Raw genomic sequence first — 21969 nt, 5'->3', positions numbered from 1 at the left:
ACACAGATATTCAAATGAACATTATGCTCTTCAAAGCAATCACCTGAAGATATCTCCCAGCAGCATTTTTTACCTAAAGCTTCCTTTGCCTCACACATTTCTGTGACTTCTCCTTTGGAGTTGACTCCAGCATGAGTACCTTCCTGTGATGACAAATCTCTTTCCTTTGGGGATGCATTAGGACCAGAACAGTCATTCCAAGTCAAGAACAGTATTGAGAAGAGAACCATTCTTTCCATCAAATGTGAGGGGTGATTGTAAAGTCCCAATCTGGGACAGTCAGTAAAATTAAAACCCTTTCAGCACAAAGACATGTGTTCAGCTCTACCAGCTCCCACTACTCCCCCATCCTAAGCGCTCAGAGTTCCTCAAACATGACATTCCCTGAGCAAGCAGAGCCTTTCTGTACCCAGGGCTCTGTGCAGCCTGGTACTTGTATGGCATAGCATGGCCTTTTCTCTCTAATCCCTTTGGAAATATTCTACTTAACTGCCATACTCTAAACCATGTCAGCCCTTCTGTGAGGCTTCTCTGCTGCCAACGAGACACAGCAGCACAGTGGCTAGGAAGACAGACGTGAGCACCAGCAACAGGAACTCAAGAGGGGCAGCAGACAAGGTGCTAATGTAAATGGACCAGGGAGCCAGGCTGCCTAGGTCTAAATCTTGTCTCTGCAATGTGGTCATGAGCTCCGCTTGGATGAGTTATTTCACCTCCCCATGTCTCCACTTCCTCAGGAGTGAAGTAGGACAGAGTGGTGGCTGCTTCAAACCTTTATTTTGAAGATTATATGAAGTACCTAGCACAGTACCCAGCAAATGTTTGTTTAATAAAGTCCTGGATCTTTCACCTCTTAGCTGGGTGACCTTGAGTGGGTTACTTAACCACTTTGCATCTCAGTTTCTTGACTTTAAAATGAGCCTAAGAAAAATAGCACCAACTTCACATGATTACTGAGGATTAAATAAAATAATGTATGTAACTTGAGTAGTCCATAATGTATGCAGGGCTTTGATATGGTAGGCTTAAAATGGTAGTGTTTTAAAAAAGTTTCTTCGTCTGAACTCCCTAACACCGTATTTATATCTCTGTTATATAGCACATATAAAATCACATTATAGTAGCCTAGACCAGGAACTCCTTGAGGACAGGAGCTTTGTCATTATTCTTCTGATAAAGAGAAAACCAGTTCATCTGGCAACTAGGATGTGAGGCGGAAGTGAAAATTGAAACAGAAACCACAACTTGCAAAACTGTATTATGACTCCCCAAAATAGAAAAATTGTACTAAACCATGATATGTAAGACAAATTTAAGTTCAGACTCTTAACACCAGCTCATTTAGACCCATGGTGTTCTAAATAAGACCACTCACAAATTAATCTAATAATAATTCCACACAAAGTCATGTGTCGTAAAGATAAGACCACTGACTGTTTCGGCAACTTTCTACTTTATAATCTCTGACCAGTCTGTAGCCAGGACCATCCCATGACTAACTCCAGTCCTTATTAGGAGCCAGTGTTTGTTATCTCGGTCTGGGCAATGGTTACATGAGTATATACACATGTCAAAATTCATCAAGCTGTACACAAAGATTCGTGTATTTTATTGTATGTACCTCAATATAAAAAACTTGAAAGTAAAATAAAATCATAAAGACAACAGCTAGAATGTAAGCGTTCAGTAGAAAAAACAGATAAATTGCATACACATAGACTAAGTATACATACACATATAATATTAGGAGCCATGCCAAGCAGCCTTGAGAGGACTATGCATATAATTTTCCAGGCTGCATATCTTAACGAGCCATCCTCACCTGAAAGTACATAATCAGGAACACTGATTAAAAGTCAGTCTTGCAGCTCTGCACCTATACATACCAAAATACAATTCCTGCTCTATAGAAAATGATAAGTTCATCAAGGACACAAGATGAACAAGCAAGTGGACATCATCTGTGTTCCCTCAGTGCCATGCAAAGGGCCTTGCCAGCAGCTGCTCACAGAAAGGTACTCATTGGATACTGACAGGGATTCTACTCTGTGGATAATAACTGCAGAGAGCTTCTGAGCAGAGGCAGATCCTGATAAATATGATGGCCTAGGAAACTTACTCTTTAGAAGCAAAGAAATACTATGAGCAGGCAGAGATTATCTCAATAACCAGGCCATTAGCAAGGTCAGTGTCAATGGAGGTAACAGTAGAAAAGGAAGTGGAACTTATGCTATCTTGCAAAGTTAGCACCATGGTGACTAGCTGACCTTGGGGTAGTGTGGAAAGCACCAGAGTTAAAGATGCATCAGTGTTTACCATCACAGAGATTAGGAAAATGATCCGGACACAGACAGGAACAGCTGCAAAGGACAGAGGTGATCTTTATTTACATCAGTGCCAATATGCATTATCTTGAATTTCGGGCTCCTAGGTTGAAGCAAGCTAACATGGCATTGTACTAACCACTACCCACCGGTTCTAACACCTTGTGCAGCTCAGATCAGTAAATGCAAAAACGTCTTTGTATCCACTTAGATTATCACTACCTTACTGATTCTAGCTATTCAAAGCCATGACATTCCTTTCATAAGACATAATCAACAGATTTTTTTTCTTTAGCTTTGCTCAAAATAGCAATAAAACTCATTTAAGCTATGACCCATGAACTTTAAGTCAACTGACCACAAGAATGAATAGTTAATGACCACTTTGTGACCTTTTTACTTAACATTTTCATGATTTCAATACAGCTGAAGATAAAGCCTGGCCAAGCATTGTGCTGACATTTTTTCCAACCTAGAAAATAAGGAACCACAGAAAATATTAGTAACAGAGTAAACTAACTAACTGAGCTATGTAAATAAATAATATTTTTAAAGAGTATGTTCTGCAGCCTTTTAGATGAATGTAACATTGCCCAAGACTCCATCACAAGCACAGGAAGGAAAAGTGGGGCTAAATAGAACAAAATATCACAGTAAATAGGAGACTGATAAGCTTCTACTGCATCCAACTTAAAGGCCAGGTGCAAAGTATTTTAGAGAGGCCACCAAGAAAGGGAAAATCAAATGTGAATTTCTTTTCCCTAGAACACAATCTTCTGGGCACGGCCGACCAGTCACTCAGTAAAAACCCCCGGCTAAAGAAAGTATATTCAGGTCTCTCCACTGAAATTGCTGCAACCAGCCTATTTTCAGCTCTATTTCTCTGAACTTCTCAGCAAATGTTCTTAAATGATCCTGGGGCCAGGTTTGGTTAAAGTTGTCAAAAGCATTTAAGATTGTTTTCTTGCCTTACTTCCATTTTCAAATAATCTGCAACTGGAAGTATGGGCTCGAGTGGATGTTTTTCCCAGAAACTGTTTACCTTTCTTGGGCCTTTCTACCTACTTGGTCATCTGGGTCTATTTTTATTATATAATTCATGCACAAATAATCAATGAACAACTGGAAATGATTAGTAATTACATTTAGCTCCAACAGAAACAACTGACTAAGACAATAGGAGCTACAGCGGATCGCCCTTATCCGTGGGGGATAGGTAGATAGACCCACAGTGAATGCCTGAAACCATGGATATATCGAATCCTGCATATACAGCTTTGTCCTATACATACCTAGGATAAAGACTAATTCATATATTAGGCACAGTAAGAGATTAACAACAATAGCTTATAATAAAACAGAACAATTATTATAACAATATACTGTGATAAAAGTTATGTGAATGTGGTGTCTCTCCAAATGTCTTATTGTACTGTCCTCACCCTTCTTATGATAATGAGAGATGGTAAAATGCCTGTGTGATGAGATGCACTAAGGTGAATGACCCAGGCATTGTGACACAGCCTTAGGCTACTACTGACCTTCTTTTTTTTTATGATTTTTCAGGAGAATCATCTACTCCTGGACCACAGCTGACAGTGGGTAGTTGAAACCATGGAAAGCAAAACCATGGATACTGTACATGTTATCATGGCCATTTTTACATCTGAAAATGCTAGCTGGGGTAACCATAAAGGCAAGGTATCCTGGTACCCCTCCCCCAGGGCCCCTGGAGGTCAACCTTAGATCCCACATGATGTTAAAAGTCAATACCTCTATCACCACACAATGAGGCTAAGAAAACTCGGAGTCTTTAACTTCAGAACAGGCTAGGAGAGTAGTAAAACAATAAAACTGATTCTGTAGAAGCTGTATTTACTCATCAATTTAATGCATCTACTTTATATTTCCTCCAAAGCTAATACCACAGGGGATTATTCTGAGGGCTCAGTTGCAATGGACCATTTCGCTGGTTATTCCCCATCTTCCCTCTAATACTCCACCTGTCCTGCCCCCATATCATCTATGCTCCCTGGCCCTCTAGCTTCCTGTTAGGTTTGACTAATGCAGGGCAGTAGCCAAACATGGGAGGGCAAGAGGAGAGTGAGGGGTGCTGGGTATCCTACTTTCTCCCTGTTTCACCCTAGCGTCTAACAATAGCGATGTCTCTTCACAGCTAAGTGGCCCTCCTTCCATGATTACAGCCCCATGGGACTCCACTATTTTCCCCTCTTGTCCCTTCAGCCTGGGGATGGCGACAGCTCCCCACTACTGGTCCAGTGGGTACTGGGCCACCCTTTTGGTTCCTATATCCCTGCCCGCTGGTTTGCAATAATCTTTTCATTAAACTCTCTTCATTCAAACCCTCCAAGGTAAATTCTGTTTCCTATCAAGATTCTAAAGCAACCACTTGGCAAAAATAAATATAGAAGTGTTTGTTTCCTGGCTAAGAATGGCGAGCAAACACAAAAGAGACCACTACCTATGAAAACATGCACAGGCAAACCAAACCTCCACCAAGCATACTGCTTTGGCAAACGTAATGTATTTAATGTCAAACAATGTCAAAAATGATAAAATATATCTAATATTCCTCGTTTCTAACTTCTCCTTTTTTGAAATGAAGGGAAGAAAAATCTTACCCATTTATCTCACCACCAAAAAACTCCCATTAGATAAACCCCAGGAAAGCCCAGTTTTGAAGATCAGTGATTTCTCCATAAGTCACATGGACGCTTGAGAAAAATTAGCTTCTTTCCATTTCTATTCCTTTGCAATTACGAAAAAGAAGAGGAACATTTTCTGAGTCTTTTTCTTTGGTGCCCAGAATTCAACTTACTATATAATACTATACAATAGAAAGGATGATGATAATGCCTTTCAAAAATTAGAGCCAAGTAACAAAATAGAAAAGGAAAAAAGTACTCTTTTATCCAAATTGTACAAGGTGCTATATGAAATTCTTAAACTATGTTATCAGTTCTAAAACTGTATCTCAGATGGCACCTTTTATTCCCCTCAGCCTGGAAAGTTACTTATTTAGCTAGTCACCACAGTTCTCTCTGTATAACTAACCCACCAAAAGGATATTTGTTGACTTTGCAACAAGGTGTTAGTGCAGTTTCCAAGGCTAATGTAATTTTTTAGTAAGCTATGGGCCCCTAATAACACAGTAGCTGTGAATTAATAAGCAGAGCACTAAGCAGAGCACACGTCTTAACCAAAGCATGGTTACCTAATATCACTCTCTCTCCTGCTTTAACCCGGTGCTGGTTATGCTCGCCTCAACCCATCGCTAAATCCACTCTCCAGATCTGTTCTGCACTTTTCTCTCCTTCCTCTGCACCCAGGACCTGTGTCGTCCAACCCCTGCCCTCTGGCTTCCTGTGGAGTTCCGCCAATGGGATGCACCAGCAAGAAGACCCAGGGTGGCAGACAGACCTGGGTCTGCCTTCCCCATGTCCTCGGCTCGTTGGAGTTGTGTAGTTCTGGCAGCAGCTGGCGTGACGACTGCACATCCCTGCGACTGCTCCACCTGCTGGCCCCTGCTCCCCTTGCTCCGTCCCAGGGAGATGAAAGTTTCTCACAAAGGAAAGTTCCCAGTTGCTGTGACATCCTTATTTGTTCCTTTCACCCTGCCTACCCCTCCTGGCTTCTCTCCAAACTACTCCAGATCATACCTTCTGTTTCCTGCTGGCTCCCTGACGTGCCGGAGCAGGACTTGGGATGAAAAGCCCAAGGTACCCCTCATGCAAGGGGAGGTTCCCCCAGACACAGGCTGCTTAGCTCTTGTCACAGGTGCCCAGGGCCTGTCTCGGGCTTTGGAGGAGAAATAGGTGTTGGATTCTAGTATCCAAAAACCACATGGGGAGCTTATTAAAATGCAGATTTGAGGAAAGACAACTAAGAAACTATCACTGATTCAAGGAGACTAAGAAGACATGATGGCTAATTGGCATGTGATATCCTGGATTGAACAGAAAAAGGACTTCAGGGCAAAAACTGGTGAAATTTGAATGAACTCTGTTGCTTAGTGTTATTACATCAATTTTGATTAATATACTCTGGTTATGTACAAAGTTACCATCAGGGGAAGGTAAACGAAAGGAAACATAGGACCTTTCTATACTCTCTGTGCAACATTTTTGTAAATATAAAATTATTCCCAAAAAAAATGCTTCTTTAAAAAAAAAAGTAGATTTGCAAACGCTGCACTAGACCCCTTGCACTGGAATTGCAGCAGTGGGTACTTCAGCAGGTGTTCTGAAGACTAGACCGTGAAAAGCTCAGCCTCTAAAGGACTTGAAACTATTAGCTCAGGTTGAGATAGGGATGGAAACAATTGTTTACTGGTGCTAAATTACAGCATAACTACTTGCTATTTAAAGAAAAGAGCCAACTGAAGCTTTGTCAAAGTTCACCTTCTATTCCAGTTAATTAGCATGATTCATCCATCGACCAGTGGCTGAATTTAGTTTCTTGCAGAAAAACACTTGAAAAGGTACAGGTAATTATAGAACCAAACAAAGAAAGTGACAATAGAGTTCCTCCACTTCCTCCTCCCTCTGAGACCAAGGTATTTTGCAGCATGTGTCCTTTTTATCTCCCCCAGTTTTGAGCTTCCAAGAGAACAAGGCCATCCAAACAGACTGTCCGTGATTTTCTTCACCTTTTCCATGGTGGATATTCTGTTTCTCTGAGTCATTGTTAAGCTCCCTAAACACAGGAAGTATATTTCAGTTTCCTCTGGGGTTTTTGTTACAGCTCAGCTCAATGTTCTTCACCCATTACTTTGATGGATTGACAACCTGCACTTCTGTACTACACCTGTATCTTTGCCTGTTTATTTTAAATATAATTATTTTATTCCACATTTTCTATGTCATTGGAATGTGTAAAGGGGATTAGGTATAGGTGAAAATTTTGACCTTGTTATTACTTATTAACAAAAATGTTAACTGAGCACATACTGTGTACCAGGTACTATTCTAGGCACCAGGGATCTAGAAATGAATAAAATAATCTGCACCTTCAGGGAGCTTTAAGTTAATCAGGGAGACAGACAATTTAGCAAATAATTGTCAAAGAAGCTATAGGTTCTCCCTTACTATCCTCACACTTTGCCTATCATGACAGGGAAACTCTAGTCTGAATTAGGAACAGGAAGAATATATTCTAGTTCCAGGTCCACCTCCTGGTAAGAATTGATTTTAAAGGAGGCATAATCTTTGTGACTCTCACTCTCCTCAATCAAAAAATGGGAATTAATTTTAAAAAATCCATCTTTCTGCCTTAGAGGGATTGTTATATAGCTCAAGTAACAAGGGATGTAAAGTGCTCTGAACACTGCAATGTGCTACAAAAATGTCAAGCAGTAGAAATTAATCATGTAAATAGTCCCTGCTACTACTTCTAAAGCAAAAAGTGACCTGACAATCAAATAGAAATTTCAGACAATCAGATTATATAAAAAGCAATTCTTTCAAAGATCTAACCTCTGTTGCTTTGGAGTTAGCAATTAATGAGAATTGGATTAACATCAAAGAACTGTGTCAGAAGGGAGAAGTCTCCTACGAAGAAAGTGAGCCTGTCATTTTATTCACAGTAAACCCACCTTTGCTTCACTGTCCCTGAACAAACAGGAGGGCTTAGTTACTTCAACTTTGCTCTGAAATTGAGAGGATTTCTTAGCCAGAGCCATTCACATTTCTATTTTATTCAAAAAGAAGCTTCCAGATAAGAGATGAAAGAAAAGCTGTTACAAATTAGTGCTAGAGCATATAAGCCAGAGTAGTTTTCAGTAAATATCTTATAAAAATGGGTGAATGTAGTAACCACAATGCTGCTCATGTGAAACCTGAGCATAAGATTGTATATCAATACCTTAATAAAAAATTAAAATTAAAATATCTTATAAAAGATTATGTTCAAGAGAAGTTTTGAAAATCAGATTTGCAGTTTCAGATAACTACAGTATCTAGTCTCAGCTTCTAAGATAGGAAATGTTCTATTGATGCAGTTTACCATCTTTCTCTCTGTCTAGAGAAGTCGATGAGCTTCTAAGGGCTCTCTGGAAGCCATGGTAACCACATGATTCTGGTTAAGTCCGTTATGTCTGGGGTACAGCTTAAGGAACTCTCAAATGCTACCTAAGAAAATATGCATTAGAGACACTGCCAGGATGTGTGAGCTGGACAAATGGCGCAGTCACTTTCAGTGCACGTGTATTTTAAGCCTCCGCTATGTCCCAACACTGGGCCACCAGTTGGGTAACAAGTGAGTATAAGACACCATCACAGAGAACTTGCAGTGAGTGTGGTGTCCAGGGAGTGCAAGTTAATTATAAATATACAAGGATACATAGGAATGATATCTTAAAGTTTTAGTTTTTATTTCAAAATTAAAATTTGATTCTCTAGCCTTTGCTGTGTTGTAATTGTGGAAGTCTTCTATGAAGATTACTTCAACTAAATATAACCATGAGAAAAAGTTGAATGTTGAGCAGAAGAACAGTGATAGCATAGAAAGAAGTCTAAGCTGTTCACATGGGCCTCCAAATGTACCCAGCCTGAAATCATGGAGAACCAATTGGCCTCTGGAAAGGAACAGCATTACTGGCCTCACCGGTAAGGCAAATATCACATAGCAGGTGGGACTCTCAGAAATCGTCCCGGACTGTCTCCCTAGTGATCACAATTTCCCTTCACCTGAAAGCGATGAATGAATATGAGCTAATGGAGACTTCCTCCTCATCCCAGCCTCAGTGTGCATGTTCACACCACCATCAGGTCATATCAGGAACTGCTTTGAAGCAGACCATGCTCAACAAGCACCTCAGTCATTTCTATGTATGTGAAAGAAATTCAGTCACTGACCCCAAACCATCTTCACCAAGTCCATGAATGAGCTGAATTCCTTAAGGAAATATTTAGGAAGCACATGCTATGAGTATCTCACTGAACCCAGACCTGAAGGAGACACCAAAGAGATGTCCTGCCTGGCCCTTTTAACCCTTTGGTTGAGGAGACAGTGCAGACTTGCAGGGATCCCTCAGGTAGCACTTTGTTTTCCCTCTTGCCCTCACCAGCTCTCCATCTCTTTGCTGACCTCACGGAGTCCTCCTGTATTTGGCCTCTGCCCACCCACCATGTCCATTAACTACCTTCTCCATCTTCACTAGACTCCCCCCACACTCCCCCCAGCCTCCCTTCCTTCTTTGCCAATCTTCGATGCTTGTGCTCTCTCCATTGAATGCTCAATATCTGTGCCCCTTTTTTTTTCCAACCCTGGATCCATCCTGATTCTGTGTTCTCCGCCCCAGTTGAACACTCCTGGAGAAAAATCACATAACCACGTAGATGCTTTTGAGGAAGCCATGAAGAGAGGACCGCTGGAGAACGTGGATTTCCCAGTTAGAATGTAAGCTCCTTGAGGGCAGGGACCGTGTCTTACTGCTTTGGTAAACCAGAGGGCACCAAGCAGGCTCAGTAAATCCCCGCTGCAATGCATTAATAGCAAAACCAAAAAAATTTGAAAGGAAGGGACCATACTCATAAGACAAATAAACTGATTTTCTAACTTTCTCACATAGTTTATGTGCAAATAAGCACAGCTATTCCAAAATGAAACATTCAGTGAAGTAGCTTTAGAAGGGACTACTGATACTTTGAAAACAGCTGAGAGAAGTTTTCTGTGGATTTCAGGTAGGCTGTGAAGAGTTGTAAAGCTCTTCAAACTTATTTTATAATTCAGAATATTTTGCAACTTAAGGTATTTCTTCCTATTAATTGAAGCAATGTAGTGAGATGTCTCTTACTATACCACATGGCAAACCAGCTCTGAAACTTCACTGAGTAGGAGCCATCCCCAGGTCATACCCATATTTCTCCCAGGGAAAAATGAAAGGGTCTCTCCATGTCAGCCAGGGGTAAATATCAATGGAATCCTGACAGAACTCATTTTAGAGAGAAGAGTCAGCATCCTATCAGGGCAGTGGCCACTGTGAGGCATAGTTTCCGTGGGACCTTGCTGTGTGAACTGGGGCCCTTGATGGAGTCCTGAGTATGTTGAAGCCACTCCGGAAACGGAGAAGCTCTTTCCTCATGCCAGTGGCAAACCTGTCTCAAAGCGGGATGGGGTCACGGCTCTGCCAAGCTGGCTGTGCCGCATCCCAGCTTGGCAGGAACAACCCCAGTGTCGCCTGACTCTCCTGCAAATGTGATAATATCTGACAAGAGGCTGATTGGGCGCCACACGATGCCATTTCCTCTAATTAAGGAACACTTGGGAAAAACCAAAATAGCCACAAAGCACTGTCAGCAAAGCAATCAGCAGCAACAATTAGCTGTCAGCTCGCTGTCCTGAGCTGAGTGAGCCTTGTGCAGGGAGCAGGGCATGTGGGTTCCCACATCACCAGGACAGCAGTGGTCAGGGACGACAGGCCCTGGTGGGGGCCAGAGCCAGCTGCCCACCAACAGTGTCCAGCCTCCTTCGGGTGAGGGGGGTACCTGCAGCTTCTCTGCTTGTGTGCTGTGTTTCCGTGGCAATGGAAGAGCACCCTATACAGGATCCTACTGTGAGCTTCCCAGCAGCTGAACTCCCCAGGAGGCCACCCGGGCTGTTCACTTGCCCTGAATCACCCTTCTTCTCTGCCTGGAACAGCTCTACCCACTCTTTAATATCTACAGGCAGTTTGTCTTCCTCCCCTTTGTGAGAGCTTCACGATTTCAACACAAGTGACTTCTCCCTTTCCTCAGCTCACATTACAAGATTACCATGTATGCAACAAGGTCATTAAACAGCGGGAGTTGAGAAAAATATATAAAGAAACAAGTGTAGCACAACTGTGTTGCATTATATAATAATAGATGATAAGATACTGTGTGTGTGTGACACACATATGTATATAACAATTATTTGGAGAAACATCACTCTCTCCTCCCCAGCATCCCTGCCTAGACAAAAACAAAAAACAAAATTGTTTGTCTTTTTAAAAGTATTAGAAGGGGATTTCTACTGTTGGCTACAGCCCTTCATTCCTCCTCAAGAGAATGATTTCTCAAGTTGTTGAGACTTAAGTACAGAAAAGAGCAATGCGGTCTGGGCACCCCCTTTCCCTTCATTTCTGGCCTTAGCAGCATGTATGTTTCTTCTCCATGAAAGAAGATTTCAGCAATAAAAGTAATAGGAGGCCTGATGGTAGCTGGCCTGTCATTCCCCAGCCCAGCGTCACTGGGCATAAAGCTGATAGTTAGCTCCTGGTCTGTTTGATGACTGCATTTAGTTCTCCAGCCATAACAAGCCCAGCCCTGATTTCTTATGCAGCAGCAATATGCCCAACTCAAAGACAGCCTCCCTTGCAGTTAAGGGTGACCTTGAGATTCAAGCAGAATTCACCAGCCCTGAAAAATCAGGAAGAGCTCTTCACCTGGGCTGACTCAGCTGGGAGGCATGATCTCATGCCCTTCTCTGTCCACCTGCTTGGAACACATACATGATGGTCCTAAGTTGAACAAGATACGTTAAAACAATTTAATGATACTGCCAAAAATCTTTGACTTCATGTCTCTCTCTCACTAGACTGGTTTGGGTTGGGGTGGGGGTGGGCAATCACAGATGGTTTCAAAGGAAAGAGGACAACTTAAGAATTGGGGTAAATGCAAAATTACCCTTTAGTTAAAGTTGAGAAAAAATAGAGGAAAGTAGAATTCTGGCAGCACACTCCCATCACTGCATCACAAGATACTCAAAGTTGAGAAGATTCAAAAGCTGAGGGCTCTAGCAAGGACACTGACAGAGGGATGACAGACCCTGGCAAGAACCCTTAGGGTCAGGTTTTGAAGCATCAGTAGAAGCCTCATGCAGCAACCTGTTTCTTGAGCTGAAAGCAAGGGGGAGAGAAAGGCTGAACTGCTCCTAGGAGACGGGCTTCACAGGTCTAAGAAATCCCTTCCTATGAGGAAGCAACAGAAAATTCCCAGCTACATGAAACAGTTGTGGCTTTGTGGCGCTAGGAATACAAAGCTCCAGGAAGAATTTGAAAATAAAAAGCTTTAAATATACATATTAATGATACTTGTTCAAATAAATTTGATAATTTAACTAGAAAATGCATTTAAATGCCTTAATTTTGCACATTCTATCCTGGTTTATTCTTAAAGCAGGTTTACCTTCACAATATTTTGACTTTGAAGGTTTTTATCTCATTATTAAAAGCACAGTTGGCTAAAAAAGAAAAGCAAAACAGCGATTATGTAAAACACCACTTCCAAAGATTCAAGTGCACAAAAACCCCTCAGCGTTCTTGTTAAAATGCAGATTCTGGTCCTTCAGCCTGAGGATGGAGCAAGCGCTCAGGTCCCCTGAGTAGCAAGGATGTAGACAGTTACATCCAAGCTGAAAGTTGAGGTGACCATTCCCGAGATGGCTTGGGAGTCATTCAGACGTGTCTGAAATTATGATGACACACTCCTTGGCTCCATGGATATCTGGAATTCTTCAGGATCTTGATTTCACACCCCTTTTCTGAGAAGCTGCCACCCTCCGAGTGCCTTTTCCTTGTCTTCTTCTCACCTCCTTTTCTCATCACCTTCTCTTGAAGGTGATTCTCGCAGGGAGGGGAGACCTTCCCCTTGCCCTCACCCCGGCCCTCAGAAGCAAGCTACTCTACTGTGCCATTCCTGCCACTGCGCACAGGGATTTCCTGAGAAGGGAGAAAAAGAAATGCCAAGTACATCCAAGCTGAAAGAAGAAAATTTAAAACCTCTCCGTTTTCCCATTAAGTTTTGGATTGTGGTTTCATTGCCTTCCTTCGATTCAGCTTTCATCTGTTTCTGACTGGCACCTCTATTTACAATCAACATTTTCCCTTAGTACCAATGGATCTTAAAAAGCTGCAACAGATTTCTGCAACTACCTAAGATATAGAAAGCCACAGAGAATATTGCTTCCATCCCAACAATGAGAAATGGCTGCATAATCAACAAAATTCTAACTTGTTTTGAGCCCACCAGGGAGCTAAGTTGAAAGACAACAAGATGGACTAACATAGAGAATGACATGGCCCTCCGAGGGAAAATGGGACACACAAACTGCCATCTTTGACAAAGCATAGTAGGAAGAGGCGGCCATCATGAAAGCAGGTAAGAACAGCTAGCATTTTAATAAATCCCTGAAGGTCAAGCATGGGCTAGCATGCTAGTCCAGAATCCCTGGGAGCCCCCCCAGGCTTTTCCCACAGATCTCCAGGGGGTACTCATGAGAAGGATTAAGGGCAGGGTCAGAGACTGAAGAGTGGAGCACTCTTTAGTGGGAAGAAACTCATCTACTTTCCAGAATTTTGTTTCACATTAAGCATAAGCTTTAAACCACTGGGAGACGAACAGAAAACCTTTCCACTTTCAAGGTCCAAGCAAAGAAACACTGATTCTTGGGAAGGGTGGAAGCAAAAGCCATCCACCCTCATAGAAAGACAAGAAACACGGAGGCCTAGGATCCTACACTGACACAGAGAAGGGGTCTGCTGCCATTCAGGAGGGGCAGGAAACTGTTTTACCAAGACACCCACAGATACAAGGCAGAGACTGGCTGCCATGAGGAGGAACAGGGATGTGGACAGAGCCCCAGGCCCAAGGCCGAGGCATGCAAGGCCTACCCAAGACTGCAGCTGGATCATGAGAACTGAGCACCCCACCATGAGGGCCACAGCTTTGCACTGAGCAGCGGGCAAGAGCAGTCAGTCTACGGCTCCCCCCAACTCCCTACTGCTCTGGTTACCTGCTAACAAGCCTGACTCAGCCCCTCACCTCAACAGCCTTACAACAGAAGTGTGCCATTTCAGGTAGCAGTATTATTTACTTTATTATCTACAGCTTTTCTACAATGTCCAACATTCAAGCAAAATCAGCAGACATTTTAAAACCCAAGGAAGAGCAACCCATTGTCAAGATAAAGCACCAACAGATCTAGACAGAGAATTCTGACTCAGATATGGGAACAATCAGACTGAGATTTCAAAATAGCTATGATTAACATGTAAAAAAGGCTCTCATGGAAAGTTAGAACAAAATGAAAGAAAACATGGAAAATTTCAGTAGAGGCACAGAAAGTGTAGGAAAGAAAAAGAAACTCTCGAGTTAAAAATGCGTATTAGAAGTGAAGAGTTCTTTGATAGGCTGATGAGGAAACAGGATACAGTTAAAGAAAAGAATCAATAAACTTAAAGTCAATAGAAATATCCAAAGAGACAGAATTTTTTTTAAGTATCCAAGAGATGTAGAACAATATCAAACAGTGTAATATGCATGTAACTAGAACATCAGAAGGAGGAGAAAGAGAGAAAAATGCCAAGGTGATTAAAAGGATAGCACCAACATATGGTGCTAGGAAATTTGGACTTCCATATAAAAATTGAACCTTGACCCTTACCTCACACCAGATACAAAAATTACCTCAAAGTGCATCATATAACTAAATGTAAAACTTAAAATTATAAGATTTCTTAAAAAAAACAAGAACACCTTTATATTCTTGGTTTTAGCAAGGATTTCTTAGGACTCAAAACTGCTATCTATAAAAGAAAAAGTGATCAATCAAACTTCATGAAAATTAAAGACTTCTGCTCTTTGAGTGACACTTTTAAGAACATGAAAAAACAAGCCACAGACTGGGAGAAGGTATTTGCAAAGCACACATTTGATAAAGGGCTTTTCCCTGGAATATGTTCTACTGCAGCACAATAATAGAAAGGTAACTCAATTTTTAAAATGGGTGAATGATTTGAATAGATACTTCACCAAAGACATGCAGATGATAAGCACATGAAAAAATATTCAACATCATTAATCAATAGGGAAATGAGAATTAAAGCCTCAAAAATGAGATGTCACATATACCAACTCAAATTGCTAAAATTACAAAGACTGATAATACCAAGTGCTGGGAGCCTGTGAGGGAACTGAGACTTTCATACAGTGCTGATAGGAATGCAAAATGGTAGTGACTTTGGAAAGTGCTGGAGGGATTTTCTAATTTTACTAATGTTAAATACATACTGCTATACCTTCCCTACGACCCCACAATCCTACTCCTAGTAACTTACCCAGGAGAAATGAAAATATGCATCTACACAAAGACCTACTAATGAATGATTCTAGTAACTTCATTCATATTCATGCTGGAATTCTACTCAGCAATTAAAGAAGAACAAACTACTGGTACAGGCAATGACATGGATGAATATCAAACACTTTATGCTTAGTAAAAGAAGTCTGAAATGAAAGATTACATACTCTATGACTCCATTTATATAGTCTGTAAAAGAAAAAATCTGGGGATAGAAATCAGATCAGTGGTTGTCAAAGGCTGGAGGTAGGGGGAGTAGATTTACTCTATAAGGAGCACTCTCCCAGGTGTCGGATATACTCCGCTTCTTGATTGTGGTGGGGGTTACATGACTGTACACATTTGGTGAAACTTATCAAACCATAAACTTCAAGAGAGGGAATTTTACTGCATAGTAAGTATACTTCAGTAAGCCTAACCAAAATAAATGAACAGTAAGTCATGCTATGGCAAAAAGATGGCACTTGGTGAAGGGCATACCCACTTGGAAAAAATTAATCCTGACCCTCCACCTCATAGCATACACAATAAAATCAATTTCAAAAGTATTATAGGTCAAAATGTAAAAGTAAAACAGTATAGCTTTCAGAAGAAAACATAAAACATCTTTGTGATCTTGGAATAAGCCCAAGGTTTCTTCAACAGAATACAACAGTTCTAACCACAAATGAAAAAAAGATCATTTACACCATTTTAAAGGAATTTCTGTTCATTAAAAAGAGAGTGAAAAGGTAAACCACAGGAAAAAGAGAAGATATTTACCACACATATGTCTTACCAAGGGCTCAAATCCAGAAAACATATTTTTACAATGTCTAGAGGTCAATAACATAACCCATTTTTTTTCAAAAGACTTGAATAAGCACTTCACTCATTTTTAAGACTTGAAAGAACTTTTCACAAAACAAGATACCCAAATGGTCAATTAACATATGGAATTGTGCCCAACTTCATTAGTCTATGGGAACACACAAATTAAAACCAAATATGAAACCACTACATACCTATCAGTTGATTTTAAATGAAAAATCAATAAAACAAAACTGAAACTACCTTGTATTGGAAAGGATATGGAGAAACCAGAACCTTCATACACTCCTGGTTGGCATGTAAAATTTTAAATTAATACAACCATTCTGGAAAACATTTGCTACTGTCTGCTAAAGCATCTCCTGCATACAAAGCCACAGAAATGTGTGTATATAACCAAATACAAAATTTACCAAAACTGACTTCAAGAAGAAATATAAAACCTGAATAAATCAGAAATTAAATCATTAGGTAAAAATTCTTCCCTCAAAAGAAAACACAGGCCCAAACTGTTCTACTGCAAGTCCCACCACACATTCAAGTAGCAAGTAACTCCAATACTTTGAAAACCATTTCTGACAAGTAAAATACCAGAAAGGAAAATTTTAGCCAATCTCAGACTAAAACTTAGCAAACTATATCTTGCTCAGTTTAGAAAATTAATTCATCATGATGGCCAAGGTAGTTTTATCTCAGCAATGCAAGGCAGCTTAACACTAGAAAATCAATTCCTGTAAATTACCAGGACTAGATAAAGGATAAAAATTATTTGATCATCTCAGTAGGTCAGAAAAACATTCATGAAAAGTCAACATCCAGGTGAATAAATCCACTTTTAGTAAATTAGGAATAAAAGAGAAATTTCTTATCTGATAAAGAGTATTATTAAATAACTCCATCAAATGATATTGATATCTACCATAAATGATTTGATACAATTTACCTACTGTTGGATATTTAGATTCTTTCCTCTTTGTTTTGTTTTGTTTGGCTTTTATAGTTTATGCCATGATAAACACCTTTGTGCATGTTGATTGAGTTGCCTAACCTCTGTGTGCCTCAATATCCTCATGTATAAGATGGAAATAAGACAGCACCTAACTCATAGAGCTACTGCAATGATTAGTTTAAGATGTTAGATTTATATCTTAGGGTGTCTTGGGAGAAAAGTATCGTTTATGAATCTGAGGAAAAACTTGTTCTGTAGTTACCTGGTGACGATTTCTCAAAACACACAGTAGGCTCAAATCAGAAGAAGTCAATCTGTCAAAAATAAAGAAAATTACTGTCAGGTTATCAGGAACTAAGTATATGATATCTGAGGAATGCAATCAGTGATGGTGACTATTGCATCACTTGGTATCTTCTGCCCATCCCCTCTGCCATCCCTCTAATCAAGTAAGAATGACTGATACCATGCTCCCTTCATCTGCCCTTGACCTATAGCTCTTGGTTTTACAGAGCAGTAGAGTGATGATTCTAAACTTTGAGCATGACACACTACATCCATCCTAACACCCAGTCCACAGCCTCCTCTTACCTTCAGGATAAAAGCCAACCTCCTTGCCATGACTTACAAAGCTCTCCATCACCTGATGCCCATCTACTTCTTTAGCTTTGTCTCTCATTTCTGTACCACTGTCTGTGTTCCAGCTACACTGCCCTTCCTCAGCCCCTTGCTCCCTGCCACCTCCCAGCTTTCATGCACACTCCTTCCTCTCCGGGGACTAGCCTCCCCCTTGCCCAATTCCCTCCACCTGACTAACTCCTCTTTGCCCTTCCAGTGCCCACTTCAGTGTCACTTCCTCAGTCAGGCCATCTGCTCCCCTAGACCACCTTAAGTTTCCCTATTTACACTTCCAAAGAAGACTGCATGCTTTCTTCTGTAACATCACACATGCAACTGCTTATTAAATATATCTTATCTTCCCTTTGAGCCCAGGGATCATGTCTGTTTAGTTCATAACTGTATCTTCACATCTAGCCCAGCACTGGCCTCACAGTAAAAACTTAATATTTACTGAGTAAAAGAATCACTAAACTCATTCTTCAGTCCTTGGCTTTCCAACTCATCTTTTGTTTCATGCTGATAATTTAATAGACTTCCTACTTCCCTACTATATATCACTGATCATTAAGATTCACTAATTGTAAGAGAAGACGCTATTTTATATAACAGTAGAAAGAAAAAATGGTGCAGATTAAACCACAATACAATACTAAAATTCAGAGTTTTTATTTCATATTTGTTGAAAGCTTGAATTAGACTTATTCAGGCATGGGTTTTAATATATCCATAAAGATGCAAAATAAAATGTTAGAGAAATAAATTGGTTAGATATTCCAATTTAATTTGGTTTAGGTATTCAGCTTCAGAACTCACTCTTCAGAATCACTTTTGACACAAGGTCCAATAACCTGTTTTTCCACATAATATTGCCCTCTGTGCCACCAAAAGCTTTAGTGATGCAGCATTTCTTAAGAGTGCTCAAGTAATGTATTTGGGATTTTATTCTAAGTTTCTGATACTTTCCACAAGGGTTGATGTTAGCAAGATAACTTTACTAATAGATGCCAGCAGAAATTTTCAGTCAGCACCTAGGACTCACATTCCTTTCTCAGATGGTCATCAAATAGATTGCTGACTGAAACACTAAGGGGTTTCAGCTGTCCTGTCATGCAACCAGAACTACCGAGTTCCCACATGCACAGGCCGTGAAACTAGAGCACAACCACCACGTGACCAGCTGAAATGAAAGATGCTTTCAGCTATAAGACACATCCTGGTATCAGAGTATTAAAAGGTGAGGAAAATAAAACATGTCTTAGACTCAATGAAATATGAGAGGTCAAAAAGACCCTTCAGAGAATTTAGTAAAGTTAATAAAATGGAGAATACAAGTTCTCTCTCTCTCTCATACACACACACACATACACACCTTTACTCTCACATGGACAAAGGCATGACCAGAAATTCTGACTTCTCACACACGGGAGTGGGGAGATGGGTGTGCAAGGCACTGGGCTGGGAGTTGGGTGGGGGAGACACTTAGCCCACACTCCTCTAGCTGGGCTCTGGCACCAGGTGCTTCTGCCCTGGAAGAAGGCCCAGCCACGACCCCACGGACAGGGTCATCCCAGAGGAGTCTCCTCTCTCTAATTACTTTCTAACCTATTAAAATACTTTTCTTTTTGCTTCTTATTGTGTGTGTGTGTATGTGTGTGCGTACGTAGGTGATAAAAAAAAAAACATGAGATCTACCCACTTAACACATGCTTAGCTATAATACAGTGTTGTTAACTTTAGGTACAATGTTGTACAGCAGATCTCTAGAACTTACTCATCTTGCATAATTGAAACTTTATATTCACTGAACAGCAAGTCCCCTTTCCCCCTCCTCCATCTCTGGCAACCACCACTTTACTCTCTGCTTCTCTGAGTTTGACTGCATTAGATACTTCACGTAAGTGGAAACACACAGTACTGGCTCATTTCACTTAGCATACTGTGCTCAGCTTTTATCCATATTGCTGTGTATGACAGGATTCCCTTCTTTTTCAGGGCTAAATAATATTCCATTGTAGGTACACACCACATAAAATACCATTTCTAAGGACATCATCTTCAAATAAAAGAAAGGTTCTTAGAAATGTGCTGCCACATTCGAGCAGAGCAGAGGTCCCTCTTCCCCAGTTCAACATTCCAGGGCCTCAGGGTCTCCATGTGTGAATCCTCAACCATGGCTGGGAAAAAGGAGGAGGAAGGGACACCTCCGGAAAAGCTAGTGGGGAACTTGTACCTCAGTTCCCTCATCTGTAAAATACTCGAGTTCAGGGTCCCAGGAGGAAAGAGATTATATACTCAAGTGGGAGTTTTAATGAAGGGAATTATTTATACAGCTTGGACAGGGTTAAGGAAGACACCAAGAGATGGCAAAGTGGGTACCTCCCACTGACCAAATCCAAAGAGAAACCAGCGGGGAGATAAGCCCTTTTAGGTGATCCATGAAGGCCAGCCTCCCAGGACTCAGAACCGCCTGGAGAAGGGGGAAGAATTGATCAGGAAAGGGAGACTATTGAGCACATGGCATCTCTGAGTTATAGAGCTCCAATATTCTATGACCATTTTGGTATAGAATTAAGCGTGGCTGTGGTAAGAAAATAATCCTATTTACTCCAAAGATCAGATGAAAATCCCATGGGATGCAGGTTTCGGCCAGCTTGAAACCTGAGCACTCATTTGCTGCTCTTGGAAAAAGCTCAGAGTAAGAATGCCACACTCAACTGCCTTTGTTTTTCTCTAACTGAGCTCTTACAAATGTAGTGCAATTCTGTTCTGAGCTAGTCACTGGTGTTTTGCCATCCTCGTCTTTCCCCCGGAGACCCTCCCCTTTTCTGGAAGGAGGAACCTGAAGTATTCACCTCCTCATGGAAGAGATATGTTCCAGCAGGAGCAGGGAAAAGGCTTTTGGCTCTCTAAACCCAAGTAATTAGAGCCTCAGAGCAGACAGCAATGATGAACCAGAGCAATGCTTACCACCTGCTACCCCCAACCCCACACGCAGACCAGAAAGATTATTTTCTGTTGGGAGCGAGTCTAGAGAGACAGGACTGAGTAGACATCGTGGTTCCTGAGAAAAGGCCTCCAAATCCTTTTCTCACCAAACTGAGCCAGTAAATGGTAAGTACCCCAGACTTTTCCTCTCTCAATCACAACTCACTTACAAATGAATTCTTTCCCCAGACTGGGCCATGCTCTAAGACCACCATGCCCACCACCGCCCACCCTCCAGGACAGAGAAGTGTCACAGGCCTCAGGAGTCATGGGGTACTGAGTCCCAGGATGCAGGTGTGAGGTTTTTATTTCAAGAATCAAGGATCCTTTTGAAAGCTTCATTTTGATAATTATTATGGTTACATTTAGAAAAGTTCTGGTATCACCCACCCCAAAGACCCAGCACTGGTGCTGACTGGTTTGTAGCATCTGCCCTTTCCTGGACTTAGAGGTGCTGCCATGCTCCACAGTACCCGGGGCTGTGCCCTACCTGTAGGCGCCCAGCTGGGCACCACTGCCCCGAAAATTCTCGGGGCAGACCCAGTCACACTAAACAGCAATGAAACTCATTTGGGAAAAAACAAAACTTTCTGAGTAAAGCATGTATTTTCATCTTTCAAAGGCATTATATTAGTTCCAAGAGGCTTTATAACATGAAGGAGGACTAACTTCTAGCAAATGATAAACTAAAAGGAGGAGGGTGGCTGCCATCCTGCCCATTCCGACAGGGGAGTCTAGGTGGGCTGGAGGGTTCGGTAATACGCTGGCTGACTGCAGCCAATTCGCTTAACTTCTCTGTGTCTTGTTTTTCTCACCTGCAAAACCGCCAGGGGTTTGGATTATGATAATTATCGAGGTCGCTTCCAACTCTGAGAATATATGACTTTCAGACTGAACGGGGAGTCCAGGGAGTCACCATTGAAGAATGAAGCAAAGATGGAAGCACTGCCATTATCAGCTGACGGGCTGCAGTCTGACAAAGAACAGAGAAGGGCTCTGCAGACGCTGTCATCCTGCTGCCCTGACACGTCGCAGCTGCATTCCTGTCTCGGATGATCCGCACAAACGGGCTACCCCATGCATCTCAAGAATGCCCGACCATATTAGGAATTCTCCTAAGTGGCTCCCCTGTGACATTACACAGTGCTGCCTCTGACA

General features: G+C 41.4%; 1 protein-coding gene across 1 annotated transcript in view; it reads right to left on the bottom strand.

Moving 5' to 3' along the window:
* NCALD (neurocalcin delta) overlaps positions 1-21969 on the bottom strand; it is a 373180-nt gene that overhangs the window by 245831 nt on the left and 105380 nt on the right. The window contains exon 2 of the mRNA XM_036876366.2: positions 17468-17519. The gene's annotated coding sequence lies outside the window, so the exon portion shown is untranslated. The remainder of the gene's footprint in view (positions 1-17467; positions 17520-21969) is intronic.

The sequence above is a fragment of the Manis pentadactyla genome, chromosome 3, assembly GCF_030020395.1.
Source record: "Manis pentadactyla isolate mManPen7 chromosome 3, mManPen7.hap1, whole genome shotgun sequence".
Classification (NCBI taxonomy): Eukaryota; Metazoa; Chordata; class Mammalia; order Pholidota; family Manidae; genus Manis; species Manis pentadactyla.
The sequence above is the reverse complement of the archived record's forward strand: the minus strand, read 5'-3'. Positions and strand labels throughout refer to the sequence as shown.